Source organism: Aquarana catesbeiana, linkage group LG12 (genome assembly GCF_042186555.1).
Source record: "Aquarana catesbeiana isolate 2022-GZ linkage group LG12, ASM4218655v1, whole genome shotgun sequence".
Taxonomy (NCBI): Eukaryota; Metazoa; Chordata; class Amphibia; order Anura; family Ranidae; genus Aquarana; species Aquarana catesbeiana.
Window position 1 is genome coordinate 151,376,309 of NC_133335.1, and position 16,657 is coordinate 151,392,965.

At 44.4% G+C, this 16,657-nt stretch overlaps 1 protein-coding gene across 2 annotated transcripts in view; it reads right to left on the reverse strand.

Moving 5' to 3' along the window:
• ZNF385C (zinc finger protein 385C) overlaps positions 1–16,657 on the reverse strand; it is a 798,047-nt gene that overhangs the window by 238,507 nt on the left and 542,883 nt on the right. The window lies entirely within an intron of this gene.

The following is a 16,657-nucleotide window of genomic DNA, read 5'->3' on the forward strand; positions in this document are numbered from 1 at the left end:
GGAGAGTGACCCCCTAGGTGTACCCAGAGCAGGAGAGTGACCCCCTAGGTGTACCCAGAGCAGGAGAGTGACCCCCTAGGTGTACCCAGAGCAGGAGAGTGACCCCCTCCATCCCTCCCTACAATGTATCCCCATCCCCGCTCAGCATCATCCATCCCTCTCCAGGATTCTGGCGGGGATGGGGATACATTGTAGAGAGGGATGGATGATGTTGGGCAGGGATGGGGATACATTGTGGAAAGAGATGCAGATACATTTATTTTTGAGGTGGGGCGGTGAAATATTGGGCGAGTTCCCACACTTTTTTCCCCAGGACTTGACCCCTGGGTATGCCCCTAGATCAGTGCCTGCCACCACCATAGAGGAGATTAAGAGTCCCCCCCAGACCTCCCTTGTCTCAGCTCAGGTGCTCCATAAGGAACAGGCACTGCCTGGTGTGGGGAGGGTTGGCACTGCCAGGCGTGGGGAGGGGCTGGCACTGCCTGGCGTGGGGAGGGGCTGGCACTGCCTGGCGTGGGGAGAGGCTGGCACTGCCTGGTGTGGGGAGGGGTTGGCACTGCCTGGCGTGGGGAGGGGTTGACACTGCCTGGTGTGGGCATGAGTTGGCACTGCCTGGTGTGGGGAGAGGCTGGCACTGCCTGGCGTGGGGAGGGTTGGCACTGCCTGGCATGGGGAGGGGCTGGCACTGCCTGGCGTGGGGAGGGGCTTGCACTGACTGGCGTGGGGAGGGGTTGGCACTGCCTTGTGTGTTGAGGGGCTAGCACTGCCTGGCGTGGGGGGGTTGGCACTGCCTGGTGTGGGGAGGGGCTGGCACTGCCTGGCGTGGGGAGGGTTGGCACAGCTTACTGACAGAAAAACAATCCTTATCCTTCCTCCATTGATTAGGACTAGAGTAACACTGCCTGTCCCTATCCCCTCCCAGCTCAGTAGCTCCATAATAAGGATCAGGGCCAGACAGGTGATAATGTGGTGGTGAGGGGCGGGTGCACTCTACTTACATTTCCAGAAGAAATCCTTCTTCCTCTGGGGCTGGGATAGGAACCTTCCCTCTTGTCCTGATCTTGGCTCAGCCCACAGCAGCTCCATAGAAGCTCCATAGAAGCACACACAGCTCCTGTGTGCCTGGTGGTGACAAGGAGGAGGGGTGGGTGTGGCTTCCATGCAAGGAGAGAGACTAATTCCTTCCTCCACGGCTCGGCTGGGCTGAGAGCTTCTCCCTCCTTCCTTTCCTTAGTGCGGCTGGCAAGTACAGAGGCGCCACATATCCCAGTGCTTTCAAAACCAGGCGCCTCTGTACAGTACTGAGATCAATCCGCCACTAATGATGTTGGGACTCACTGAAGATCAGCGGCTTATGCGGCCAGAGCTGCAGTATCCCTCCTCTATATGAAAGAGTCCCCAGACTTTTTTTCTCACACAGAGCACACAGGTAAAAATTTATTTAAAAGAATTCCCTGACATATATTGGAAATTCAAGTGTGTAGATTTTGGGGGTGCTTTGAGGGTGCTTAAACAATTTTTGAGGGTGCTTTAGCACACCCAAGCACCCACCTGGCACCGCCCCTGGGTGTGACAGACAGATTGCAATCTACCTATTTCACAGCTACAGTATATAATTTAGGTATCATCCAACCTGACCCTGACAAGGGCAGCATCCAGAGCCAAGGAGCACGGTGTAGGATGGAGGATAGGAGAGGGCAAGCAATCTAAGGATATTTTTCAAGAAGACAGCAGTTCCACTGCATAAAGAGGACCTATATCCTGGTTATTAGGCCTCTGGACTTAAATTATCCCTTTTGAGAGTAACCAGCAGCAGGGTCCCAGAGTTTCCTGTCTGCTGACCATCTTTGGGAATACAGAACCCTCCAGCCATGAATACTTCCTTTCAAGGATTTAGAGAGGCGCTCTCAAGTGCTGAACTTTCACACAGCTACACCACAGGCCTTCAGACATTTGTTCTAAAATGTTCCATGAAATGAGGGCCTACCCCAGTGAAGGAGAGGGTCCTCTTTAAGGGAACCATTGTGACACAGTTTTACAAATCAAAGTCACCACTAGCACAGTACGAAGGGTCACTCCCGTTAATTCAAAGTGGAAAACGGGATCATCTACATTACAGTGGACAGAGACCACTTAACAATAAATTTCCTTTCAATATTAAAAAAACACCATAACATTTTACATATACTTGTATAGTTACATATAGTTGTTAAGGCAGAATAATGACACTAGTCCATTCAGTTCAACCTGTGTGTGTGTGTTCATGTCAAAATAATTTCACATATCTCTGTATACTGTGTTCACCAAGATGCATGTCGTAAGGTTTTTAATCTATAAATTATTCCTGCTGACACCACCGATTGTGGAAGTGAGTTCCACATCCTTACCACTCTGACAGTGAAAAACCCCCTACGCAGTTTAAGGTTAAACTGTCCATCTAGTTCAACCAATAAAAGGGGGAGGGGGGTTGTACAATCCCATATACATAATCCTATACAAACAGTTGATCCAGAGGAAGGCAAAAAAAACAGCAAAGGATGATCCAATTTGCTCCTGCAGGGGAAAAATTCCTTCCTGATCCCCCAAGAGGCAATCGGATATTCCCTGGATCAAATTTACCCTTAAAATGTCAGTATCCAGTTATAGTATGTACATTTAGGAAGGAATCCAGTTCTTTCTTAAAGCAATCTACTGGCCAGAACCAGCTCTTGTCGGAGTCTATTCCACATTTTCACAGCTCTTACTATGAAGAAGCCTTTCCGTATTTGGAGAATAAATCTATTTTCCTCCAGATGTAAAGAGTGCCCCCTTGTCCTCTGTGATGACCTTAAAATGAATAATGCAACACCAAGTTCACTATATGAACCACTTATGTATTTATACATGTTGATCATAACTCCCCTTAATCTTCTCTTCTCCAGAGAGAATAAATTCAGTTACTCTAATCGTTCCTCAAAGCTGAGCCCCTAAGTACCTCTTATCAGTTTGGTTGCCCTTTTGTGCACTTTCTCCAGTTCCCCAATATCCTTTTTGTGAACTGGTGCCCAAAACTGAACTGCATATTCCTGATGAGGTTTTACTAATGATTTGTACAGGGACAAAATTATCTCTCTCTCTCTCTGGAGTCCATACCTCTCTTAATACAAGAAAGGACTTTGCTCACTTTGGAAACCGCAGCTTGGCATTGCATGCCCTTTCATGACTAAGCCTATTTTTGAAATTTGGTGTTTACAAGTTAAAATCCGTATTTTTTGCTAGAAAATTACTTAGAACCCCAAACATTATATATATTTTTTTAGAAGAGAATCTAGAGAATAAAATGGCGATTGTTGCAATATTTTTTATCACACGGTATTTGTGCAGCGGTGTTTTAAACGCAAATTTTTGGAAAAGTGACACTTTCATGAATTTTAAAAAATCCAAACAGTAAAGTTACCCCAATTTTTTTGTATAATGTGAAAGATGATGTTATGCCGAGTAAATAGATACCAAACATGTCACCCTTTATAATTGCACGCACTCGTGGAATGGCGACGAACTACGGTACCTATGAATTTCCATAGGCGACGCTTTAAAATTTTTTTACGGTTACCAGGTTTGAGTTACAGAGGAGGTCTAGGGCTAGAATTATTGCTCTCGCTCTGACGATCGCGGCGATACCTCACATCTGTGGTTTGAACACCGTTTACATATGCGGGCGCGACTTCCGTATGCATTTTCTTCGCTGCGCGAGCTCGCGGGGACAGGGGCACTTTAAAATTTTTTTTTTTATTTATTTTATTTATTTTTGTACTTTTATAAATTGTGTTTAAAAATTTTTATTTTTTTTTTTACTTTTATTGCTGTCACAAGCAATGTAAACATCCCTTGTGACAGTAATAGGTGGTGACAGGTACTCTTTATGGAGGGATGGGGGGTCTAAAAGACCCCCCATCCCTCCTTTACACTTCAAAGTATTCAGATCGCTGAAAACGGCGATTCTGAATACTGTGTACTTTTTTAAATTTGGCGCCATTGGCAGCCGAGTAAACGGGAAGTGACGTCATGACGTTGCTTCCGCGTTTACAACAAGAAGGCTGGAACGAAGCCGCTCACAGCTTCGTTCCAGCCCGCCCCCAGCCGCCGAAGATTCCCGATTGGACACCGGGCCTCCCGATCGCACGGGAGGCCCGGTAACAGCGGTGGGAGGCGGCGGGAGGGGGGGGATGTCCCCTCCCGCTCCTCCGGTATAACAACCGAGCGGCTTTTAGCCGCATCGGTTGTTATACTCGGGTAGCCGATCGCCCGCTGAAAACAACGGTACCGGGATGATGCCTGCAGCTGCGGGCATCATCCCGGTATAACCCCGGAAAGCCGAGTACGCATATGTGCGTACGGTCGGCGGGAAGGGGTTAAGCTTATGATCTACTAAAACACCCAGATCCTTCTCCACCATTAATTCCCCCAGTTGTACTCCCCCTAGTATGTATGATGCATGCATATTCTTAGCCCCCAAGTGCATAACTTTCAATTTCTCAACATTAAACCTCAGTTGCCACATAGTCACCCAATTAAATAGCGCATTGAGGTCAGCTTGTAAGTTGGAGACATCCTGTAAGGACATTATTCCACTGCATAGCTTAGTGTCATCTGCACTGAAATGGTACTTTTAATCCCAGACCCTATATCATTTATAAATATATTAAAAAGTAAGGGTCCCAATACTGAACCTTGGGGTACACCACTGATAACCTTAGACCATTCAGATTAAAAATCATTAACCACTACTCTCTAAAATTCTGTCTTTTAGCCAGTTTTCTATCCAATTACAAACGGATATTTCCAAGCCTGTAGACTTTACCTTACACATTAGCTGTATGTAGGGAACTGTGTCAAACACTTTTGCAAAATCCAAGTGTACCACGTCCACAGCCATCCAAGGTTTTACTTACCACCTCATAAAAAGAAATCACATTTGTCTGACAATATCTGTCTTTCATGAATCCATGCTGTCTGTTGCTTAAAATATTTTTTCCAGCAAGAACTCATGTGGTCTTTTAAAAAACAGTATCTTCCCAACTATATAAGTTAACCACTTAACCATTTATGTACCGGGCACTTTCAACCCCTTCACGCCCAAGCCAATTTTTCAGCTTTCAGCGCTGTCACACTTTGAATGACAATTGTGCGGTCATACAACACTGTAACCATGTGAATTTTTTATCATCTTCACACAAATAGAGCTTTCTTTTGGTGGTATTTAATCACTGCTGGGATTTTTATTTTTCCTAAAAAAAAAAAAAAAGACAAAATGTTAAAAAAAAAAGTTTTTTCTTAGTTTCTGTCAGTAAATTTTGTAAAAAAGTAATTTTTCTCCTTCACTGATGTACGCTGATGAGGCGGCACTGATGAGCACTAATAGGCTGCACTGATGGGCACTGATGAGGTGACACTTATGAGCACTGATGAGGCGGCACTTATGGGCCGTGATTAGGTGGCACTGATGAGGAGGCACTAATATTCTGAACTTATAGGCGCTGATGAGCACTGATAGGCGGCACTGATGAGTGGCACTGGTGGGCACTGATAGGTGGCACTGATGGGCCCTGATAGCCTCCACTGGTGGAAACTGATAGGCGGCATGGATAAGCGGCACTGATATGCACTGATGGGTGGCACTAATGGGCACTGATGGGCATTAATGGGTGGCACTGATGGGCATTGATGGGCAGTTCGGGTGCGCCATATGACGTCCACCCAGAACGAGAGCTGCACCATCCTGCCGTCATTTGATGGTGGGCGGGCAGCAAGTGGTTATACTGCGGCAAGGTGGCCCTATTGTGCGAAATAATGTACCCGCACAATGTTTTGTGCACGAGACGCTGCGGGAACGCGTGCTGCACAGCGAGGAAGCCGATGCTAGGGTCCGGCGACCACAATGTCCGCCGGCCACCCGCCATTGCTCCTCAGAGAAGTAGAAAGGCAATCTGCCTATGTAAACAAAGCAGATCCCCATTCTGACAGGGGAGTGCAGGGAGATCGTCTGTTCCTAGTGATCAGGAACAGCAATCTCTCTGTACTCCCAGTCAGTACACCCACAGTTAGAAAGCACCTCCCTAGGACACACTTAACCCCTTGATCACCCCCTAGTGTTAACGCCTTCCCTGCCAGTGTCATTTATACAGTGATCAGTGCATATTTTTAGCTCTGATCACTGTAACCGGTCCCAAAAGTGTCTGATCTGTCCGCCACAATGTTGCAGTCCCGCTAAAAATCTCAGATCACCGCCATTACTTGTAAAAAAATAAAAATAAAATAAAAATGCCACAAATCTATCCCCTATTTTGTAGACGCTATAACTTTTGCTCAAACCAATCAATATACGCTTACTGCGATTTTTTTTTACAAAAAATATATAGAAGAATACGTATTGGCCTAAACTGATGAATAAATTATTTTTCTTACATTTTTTATTGGATATGTATTATAGCAAAAAGTAAAAAAAAAATTGTTTTTTTTTTTCAAAATTGTCGGTCTTTTTTTGTTTTTAGCGCAAAAAATAAAAACCGCAGAGGTGATCAAATGCCACCAAAAGACAGCTCTATTTGTGGGAAAAAAAGGAAATCTATTTTATTTGGGTACAGCATCGCACGCCCGCACAATTGTCAAAGTAATGCAGTGCCTTATCGCAAAAACTATCCAGTGGTACTATACCAGTCATTAAAGAGTCCCTAAAAATTAGAAACAAAGGCTTTGAAATGACAGAACTCAATTCTTTTAAGATCCGTGGGTGGATGCCATCTGGTCCAGGTGCTTTATCCACCTTTATTCTGTCTAAATATTTCTGGACCATATCACTTTTGAGCCATTGTGGATCATTTGGGGCTGTGCCAATAACATCCCCATTATGCTCCTTACACAGAGCTGAAGAAGGTATTTAATAAATTTGCCTTCTCTTTGTCCCCAGTCACCCACTCTAGATTATTTTGTAAGGGGCCTAAATGCTCAGACCTGACCTTTTTACTATTATTATATTTGAATAATTTTTGAGTGTTTGTCCTACTATATATTGCAATCTGTTGTTCATTTTGAATTTTTGCATCCTTGATTTCCTTTTTAAATATTCTGTTATATTCTTTGTAACAATTATAGTGTTCCTTCATTTTTAAATTTTTAAAATATTTTTTCTTATTATTTATAGCTTTTTTAACTTTGGCCGTGAGTCACATAGGTTTTATTTTTAGACAGAGAGAAATGTAATGGTCATGGGACTTTAAATAAGGCATATCACTTAAAAGTAATAATAATACATAATGTATAAAAGGTTAAATTTTATTAAAAATTCATGAATAGAAATTACATAATCATAACAGTACATGATAACAATTCCCAATGTAATATGGACATATAAAAAAGCTGACATAAAAGAAATTGATATATGGTATAATAAAATTAATTCCTATTGTTTCTAATACATAGTAGTATGTACATGAAAGGTACATGATTGACACGGATTGTAAATAACATATCTTGGCATTATTAAGACTCTACGTGTTTGGTGGATCACGGTCTACTTCATCAGGAGTTTGATGCAGGAAAGTACAAGTCAGCTAAAAGAGTAAATCCAGCCTCTGAAAGAGGGGTAGAGGTGTCCAACAACCGTCTATCCCGGGGCTGTGGTGGAGAAACCCCATCCCAACACACGGGGAACAGCCAGAAGGTGGGCCAGGTTTCCAAGGTGCAATCCATAGGGTGTGAATTGAGGGCACATCTAGCCCACATTGTTATGTGTGATTACGAGGAATGGAACGTGATCCCAGTATCCCAACCAAGTGGAGACAGACAAAAAAACACAACTTTTTATGTCTACCTTAATGATACCAAGATATGTTATTTACAATCCACGTCAATCATGTATATATACAATCATGTATATATACAATCATGTGTATATACTACTATGTATTAGAAACTATATGAATTCATTTTATTATACCATAAATTAATTTCTTATATGTCAGCTTTTTTATGTCCATATTACATTGGAAATTGTTATCATATACTGTTATGATTAGGTAATTTCTAATCATGAATTTTTAATAAAATTGAACCTTTTATACATTATATATTATTATTACTTTTGAGTGACATGCCTCATTTAAAGTCTCATTACCATTACATTTCTTTGTCTGTACAATTAGGGATGAAGGTATGTCGCTATGGTTGCCTCAGATCACTTTCTAGGTTTTATTTTTAGCCTTTTATACATATTGCCCATGGGAATATACTTTGCAGTGAGTTCACATGCACTCATTTTGAAGAATTCCCATTTCTGTTCTGTGTTCATCAATGCCAATATTCCCTCCCAGTCTAAGTCTTGGAGAGCAGCCCTCAGCCTTGGAAAATTTGCTCTCTTAAACTTAAGTGTTTTTATATTTCCAGTATGTGTTTGTTGCTTACAGCTTACATTAAATGAAATCATGTTATGGTCACTGCTACCCATATGTTCTTTTATATGAACATTAGCAATAAGCTTTGCATTGTTTAAGATTATCAGGTCCAGCAGAGCATCATTCCTGGTTGGGGCCTCTATAAACTGTACCATAAAGTTGTCTTGTAATAAGTTTATAAATTGTTGCCCTTTAACTGTTCCTGCAGTGCAATTACTTAGTCAATTTTCGGGTAGTTAAAATCCCCCATTATTATCACTGTCCCAGCCATTGCAGGCCTTTCTATCTGTGCAAGGAGCTGAGTCTCCATCTTCTCATTAATACTGGGAGGTCTATAACAAACTTCAATGATTACTTTTGTAGTGCGCACACCCGTGTGCAGTTCCACCCATAATGCTTAAGCCTCATCACACTCTCCATCAACTAGATCCTCTTTTACACTTGCTAAGAGATCACTTCTCACATCTAGACAGACACCACCACCACTCCATTTTACCCTGTCTTTCTGAAAGAGAGCATAGCCAGGAATATTAATAGACCAGTCATGCGAAGAATGAGGCCAAGATCTAGTAATAATAATTAAATCATAGTTTTCTTCATGCACTAAAGCTGCCAATTCACCTAATTGCTTGGCAGACTTCTGGCATTGGTGAAAATAAGTTTAATGAGGTATGTTTAACTGAGGTCCTCCAGGACCCTTATTCATTTTGTTGCTTTTCTCCGAGCTCTCTCCATTCCCAGCACATTCTTCCCGAGGACTGTGACCAGAACTGGATGGAATACTCCAGATGTGGCCGCACCAGAGTTTTAAATAGAGGCAGGATTATAGATGTCAGAAAGCATGAACCAGACCGATACAGAAGTACAGTAAAATAACACTTGTTTATTAATAAAAATAAAAAGCTAAATAGAGTAAGCTTAGTCAAAGCATAGACAGAGTCCAATAACCGGATCGGGTAGTCAGCCAAGCCAGAGGAACAGCAACCAGGATAAGGAGCCTGAAGGGATGTCAGCAAGCCAGTCTTAAAAAAGGAACGCAGGAGATGGTTTCTTGTGATGTGACCAAGGCGAAGGCAGGAATGAAGTGAGCTGGAGATCTTTAAGTAGGCGGGGACTGACGAGCAGAGCCACAACAGCTGGTTAACTGTGGAGAGAGATGAGAGCTGGCAATTAGCCGACAGCTGAGTGGCCAGCTCAGAGAAGGAAGGGCTGAGCCAGCCCTGACAGTACCCCACTCCTCAACGACCCCTCCCCCTCGGAGGACCACCAGACTTGAGGGGAAAACATTTATGGAAATCACAGAGGAGGGCAGGAGCATGTACGTCCGAGGATGAGACCCAGGAGCGTTCCTCCGGACCGTGCACCTTCCAATGCACCAGGTACTGTATGCACCCACGGAACCTATGGGAGTCAACAATAGATTGTACCTCATACTCCTCTTGATTCTCAACCCGTATAGGGTGAGGACATGGCACCAAGGTGGTAAAGCGGTTGCAGACCAATGGTTTCAATAAGGAGACATGAAACACATTTGAGATGCGCATACTAGGAGGAAGGTCCAACGTGTAAGCCACTGGGTTAATCCTGCGAAGGACACGGAAAGGCCCAATAAACCGAGGTGCAAACTTCAGTGAGGGAACACGAAGTCGGAGGTTGCGAGATGACAGCCAGACCCTGTCTCTAACCTGGTATGAAGACGCAGGCAGGCGTCTGCAGTCAGCATGGAGTCTGTATACCTATCATTAGCATGATGCAAAGCCTTCTGGACTTGTGCCCAAGTGGAACGAAGACCACAGAGATGCTCCTCTAGTGCAGGAATACTCTGCGGAACAAATGAATCAGGCAACATGGAAGGTTGGAAACCATAATTCGCCATAAATTGAGACAATTGGGAAGCAGAATTCAAGGCACTGTTGTGAGCAAACTCTGCCCATGGTAATAGGTCTGTCCAGTTGTTGTGATGGTCAGAAATATAGCAATGTAGGAATTGCTCCAAGGACTGATTGGCTCGTTCTGCGGCCCCATTAGACTGCGGTTGATACGCAGAAGAGAAAGCAAGCTGAATTCCCAGCTGTGCACAAAAGGCTCGCCAGAACCGGGACACAAACTGACTACCCCTGTCCGAGACAATCACCTTGGGTAGCCCATGTAAGTGAAAGCCAGTTCCTTAGAAGTGGGCAACTTCTTGGAGGTGGAATACAATGACACATCTTTGAGAACCTGTCAACCACCATAAGGATAACTGTGTTGCTTTGGGAGTTGGGCAACTCCACAATGAAATCCATAGACAGGTGGGTCTAGGGCCTCTCTCAACTAAGTATGGGTCGTAGGAGGCCCACTGGAAGGTGTCGTAGAGTCTTACTCTGAGCACACATGGAACAGGCAGCTACGAAGGCAGTTACATCAGCACGTAGACTAGGCCACCAGAATTGTTGGGAAATGGCCCAAACGAGTTGATTCTTACCAGGGTGGCCAGCTGCCTTGGGAGAATGGTAAGTCTGGAGCACGGCAGTATGGAGACACTCTGGGACAAAGCAGCGGTCACAAGGTTTCTCAGGAGGAGCATCGACCTGAGCAGCAAGAATTTTGTCACCCAAAGGAGAAGTAAGACTGGTGCAAACCGTAGCCAGAATACGATCAGGAGCAATCATAGGAACCGGAACCGACTCCAACTTGGAAGTGGAGGAAAATTGTCGTAACAAGGTGTCAGCTCTTACATTCTTAGTACCAGGTAAGAATGAGACAATGTAATTGAAACTTCACAAGAAAAGAGTCCATTGCGCCCTTCTGGGAGAGAGGCGTTTAGCCTCAGACAAGAATGTGAGATTCTTATGGTCAGTAAGAATGAGAACCGGCACAGTGGTACCTTGAAGGAGATGTCTCCATTCTTTCAGGGCTAAAATGATTGCTAACAGCTCTCTTTTACCAATCTCATAATTGCACTCGGCAGGTGACAATTTCTTGGAAAAGTAGCCACAAGGATGTTAGCACTCTCAGAGGTAGGACATTGAGACAGAAGGTGCCAACACCAGGCTCAGAAGCATCAACCTCAAGGATAAAAGGTAACGTAGGATCATGATGTGCCAACACAGGAGCAGAAACAAAGGCCTTAATGGACTCCAGAGACCAACTCTTTGGGTTACCGTTCTTTCTGGTCATATTGGTCAGGGGCTTGACCAGAGACGAGAAGTTACGAATAAACTTCCGATAATAGTTGGCAAAACCCAGGAAACGCTGCAGAGGACGTAACCCCACGGGTTGAGGCCACTGTAGGACTGCTGAAAGTTTCTCTGGGTCCATCGAAAAAACCAGCAGTGGAAATGTCATAGCCCAGGAATTTAACCTGTTCCCGATGGAACTCACACATCTCCAGTTTACAATAGAGATTGTTCTCTCTTAATTTCTGAAGCACACGACAGACATCTGTGTGGTGGCTCTCCAGGGACTTGGAAAATACGGGATATCATCGAGATAAACCACCACACATAACTGCAACAAATCTCGGAGGACATCGTTAATAAATTCCTGGAAAACTGCCGGGGCATTACAAAAGCCAAAAGGCATTACGAGATACTCATAATGGCCCGTTCTGGTATTAAATGCAGTTTTCCACTCATCGCCCTCCTTAATCCTCACAAGATTGTAAGCCCCTCTCAGATCAAGCTTAGTGAAAACCGTTGCTCCCTTGAGGTGGTCAAATAACTCTGTAATCAACGGGATCGGGTAGGCATTCTTAACCGTGAAACGATTGAGACCCCTATAATCAATACAAGGTCTCAGTTCACCGCTCCTCTTCTTCACAAAGAAGAAACCAGCAGGAGACGAGGATTTGGGGATGAAACCCCGAGAAAGTGCGCCTGCAACATACTCCTCCATGGCTTTATCCTCTTAGATCGACAAAGGGTAAACCCGGCCACGAGGGGGAGTGGCACCAGGTTGAAGGTCAATTGCGCAATCATACGACTGGTGTGGAGGCAAACTACCGGCTTGACCTTTGTCAAAGACATTGCTAAAATCACGGTACTCGTCTGGCAGGGAGGAGAGTGAAGAGGTACACAGGACCTTGTCTACCTTACGGAAGCATGTCTCACTGCATTGTGGTGACCAGGAGAGAATCTCAGTGCGGAGCCAATCAAAAGAGGGGTTGTGCCTCTGTAACCAAGTATAACCAATAACCAGCGGAAACTTAGGAGAGGAAATCACTTGGAATTGGATTATCTCATGGTGAAGAGCCCCTACGGCCATGGACAACGGAACAGTCTCATGAGTCACATGGGCAGGCTGTAGAGGTCTCCCGTCAAGAGCCTCAGTGGCAAGTGGAGTGTCACGCAGCTGCAGTGGAATCGAGTGCTTTGATGCAAAGGCAGCATCAATGAACAGGCCTGCAGCCCCAGAGTCGATTAGAGCCTGTATCTCAATAGACGACTTAGCCCAAGAAAGGATGACCGAAACCAGGGGCCTATCCTTCTGGATAACTGGGGATGACACAACATCACCTAAGGTCTGTCCATGATAGGACCTCAAGGTTCGGGTGTTTCCAGGACGGGTAGGACAAGACTTCAAAAAGTGACCTGCCTGGCCACAATAAAGGCACAATCTCTCCCTCCTCCTAAAGGCTCTCTCATCCGCAGAGAGACGCGTGAAGCCCAAGTGCATGGGTTCATCTTCACTGACCGACTCTGTACCAGGAGGCATGGGAGGTGAGGGAGGCATGGGTGGGACTGCAAAGCTCGGAGGCAAACGTACAGGAGGCTTCTGCAAGCGCTCCTTAAAAGGAAGGCTTTCTCTGAGTCTGGAGTCAATGAGGATGGCAAACGAGATCAAGCACTCCAGCTCATTGGGTATAACTTGGGCTACTATCTCATCCTTGATGGAATGAATCAGTGTTCCAAGCAACCTCTGCTGCCAGAGTACGGAACTCAATGGCATAGTCGGCAACAATTTTTGTACTCTGTTTGATGGACATGAGGCACTTGGCAGCAGAAGCAGAGCGTGCAGGAACGTCAAATACCCTTTTAAAGGAGGCCACAAACTCAGGGTAACTCAAGACAACAGGTTTTTTTTCTCCCATAGAGAGTTAGTCCAGGCCAAGGCTCTCTCAAAAAGCAAAGATATCACAAACCCTACTTTGCTTCTATCCGTGGGAAACGCCTGGGGCAGCATCTCAAAGTATATCTCAACTTGGTTGAGAAACCATCTGCATTGAACTGGATCACCCCCAAATCCCTGGGGAAGCGGGGCGGAACAAGACGTACCTCTTATAGAGGCAATACTCAAGGCGGGTGTCTGCACAGAGACTGGCACAGCAGCAGGGATGGCCTGCAACTCAGGTTGTACCAGAGAAGCCACAGTGGGGGATTCCAGGTGAGCCGTGCGACTCAGGAGCATTTGTAACACCATGGCAAACTGATTCATGTGGTGATCTTGCTCATCCAATCTGGAAAAAATATTACCAACAAGTGCATTGACTGTATCTTCTGAATTCATGGCCTTCGTGTACTGTCAGAAACCATGAACCAGACCAGGACAGAAGTACAGTAAAATCACACATGTTTATTAAAAAAATTAAAAGCTAAGCAAGCCAGTCTTTAAACAGGAACGCAGGAGATGGTTTTTTCTGATGTGGCCAAGGTGAAAGCAGGAATGAAGTGAGCTAGAGATCTTTAAGTAGGCGGGACTGACGAGCAGATCCACAACAGCTGGTTAACTGTGGAGAGAGATGAGAGCTGGCAATTAGCCGACAGGTGAGCGGCCAGCTCAGAGAAGGAAGGGCTGAGCCAGCCCTGACAATAGTTTTATCTCTGGAATTAATTCCCTTTTTAATGCATGCTAATAGTCTGCTTGCTGCAGCTTGGCATTGTATGCCATTGCTGAGTCTGTCATCTACTAGACCCCCAGATCTTTCTCCATCCTGGATTCCCCCAAAGGCTCTCCCCCTAGCGAGTAACTTGCGTCATATTTGTAGCCCCCAAGTGCATTACTTTACATTTTCCAAACATTAACCTTCATTCACCATGTATTTGCCCACCCCTTTTTTTATTCAGATCCTCTTGTAAAGTTTATATATCCCGCTCTGAAGTTAGTGCCCTACTTAATTTTTTATCATCTGCAATTACTGAGATTGAGCTATTTATACCAACCTCTATATAATTTATGAATAAACTAAACAGAATTGGTCCCAGGACAGAGCCTTGGGGGTACCCCACTTACCACTCCAGACCAGTATGAGTACACCACTATCACCACTCTGTTTACATGCCCCTGTAATACGTTTTCTATCCATGAACAAACCCTATGGTCCATGCCTAAAGACCTCAATTTGTGAATTACGCATTTATGGGGGACTGTATCAAATGCTTTCGAAAAAATACAGATTTTCAGGAGGGCCCAGGAGCCTCCATGTTGTTTCCAGTCTTCATTGAGGAATTACCTAAATACTGGGCATAGCTGGAAGGTCTGTGCAGCTGTAAGAGCTCTAAAAGACTGTAGGCCCAGAAAAACAGACTTATCCTCCAAATCAAGGATAGTACATACTGCATCAATCAGGTTAGAACAACCCCGAACAAATTTGAATCATATGCAGAAGGCTCAAAACAGCCTCTCCAGGAGTACAATGTGAAGACTCTAAATCAATGATGGTAAGAGGGCCCTCAGGCACACTTTGAGAAGTGAACCCAGAAGGGTCAGAGCTAGATTCTGCCAGAGATGGTGCTAGAGCACACTTAGAGGTTGATTTTTTAAGGACAAATAGGCTGTTCACTTTGCAAGGGAAGTTGCACTTTGTACAGAAATTTCCCCAGAGCTTAATAAATGTGGTGAAGTTTCACTTTTCAAAGAATACACAATCATGTGCAAGTAACAAAAATATAATTTTGCTTGCACATGATTGGGTGATGGAAGTCAGCAGAGCTTCACATCTTTCACTATGTTCTGGGGCAAATTCTCTTGTAAAGTCCAACTTCTCTTGCAAAATGAATGGTTCACTTGCCTTTAGTATATAAACCCCTATCTACATTACAGGAACTAGTTCCTTCTAGGAATACCAATTAAACTCCCCTAGAATTAGTAGAGAAGTATGGGCTGAAGTCAACTACTGCAACTGGACTGTTCTCTGTGTGTCTTTAAGAAGACTGTGTTGTACCCTATAGTGGAAAATAACTAGACCCAAGTGATGAAGGGCCTTGCCTTGCATACTCACAAACAGAAGATTGGGTGCTGTTGAGGGTCACAGGAACTCAGGAGAAACCTAATCACTGTAGGTGAGCAGTGGAACGAGACTAGAAACCTGGATAATCCATGTGGTGCTTTAGAAGCAGGAGAAGCAGTGGGATGGTGCTCGCTTTAGGCTGAACAACAGGGGAAAGTGTGAAGAGCACACTCAAGCAACACACTACCTAAATAATCACATAAGTGCACAGGTCCCCAGGTATAACCCTTACTGCACTGACCCCAGCGGGGGCAGGAATTTTTGGAAAAAAGTGATACTGTACAACATTGAGGTAGCTCCCCATGCTTCAGCTCAACTGGTCTTATTCACAAGGTAAATCTTGAGTGGCAAGACTACACTAGATGCTGTACAATGGCTCTGGACCCAGAAAACGCTAACAAAAACACAAACTAACAGAAAGGTATAGAAAGCGCCACAATACAGAGCCCAGTGCCTGAAAGTCACATTCCAGGCTAGCCCTGCAATCTTCCAGTACAGAAGGGTTTGAGTACAGCCTCCAAAGCTGTTACTGATAACATACTGATCCAGATAGTTACGATGTAGAGACTAGCTCAAGCAATGATTTGGAAGTCTTTATTGAAGAAAAAATATCTATAGCGTATAGAGAATCTTGATTAAAATTAACAGACAAAAAAGAAAAAGAATAATCCCCTGGGACACTAGTAAAAACAGAAGTATGACGATTAGAGGCGAGATTATACAGAGATTTACTTCAATGTATTTTGTTTGTCAGTGTCCCAACTTCCTGTAGGTGGTAGTATAACCAGACTGTTTAAGAATTCCTGACTTTCTGAGCCCCTCAATAGACAATAAAGAAAAGTGCTTTTGTTGCTGTGAATTCTTGCTGGAGGGATTCTCTTCACTACCTGTCACTACCCTTCACTACCCGTCTGAGTGAGTAACACAACAGGAAGTAAGACGAATGCTCATCATTAGGGACAAAGAGAGCAGTAAAACCTACAAAGTTTCTACCCTCTCCCCATTCTTTCCAAATAATAAA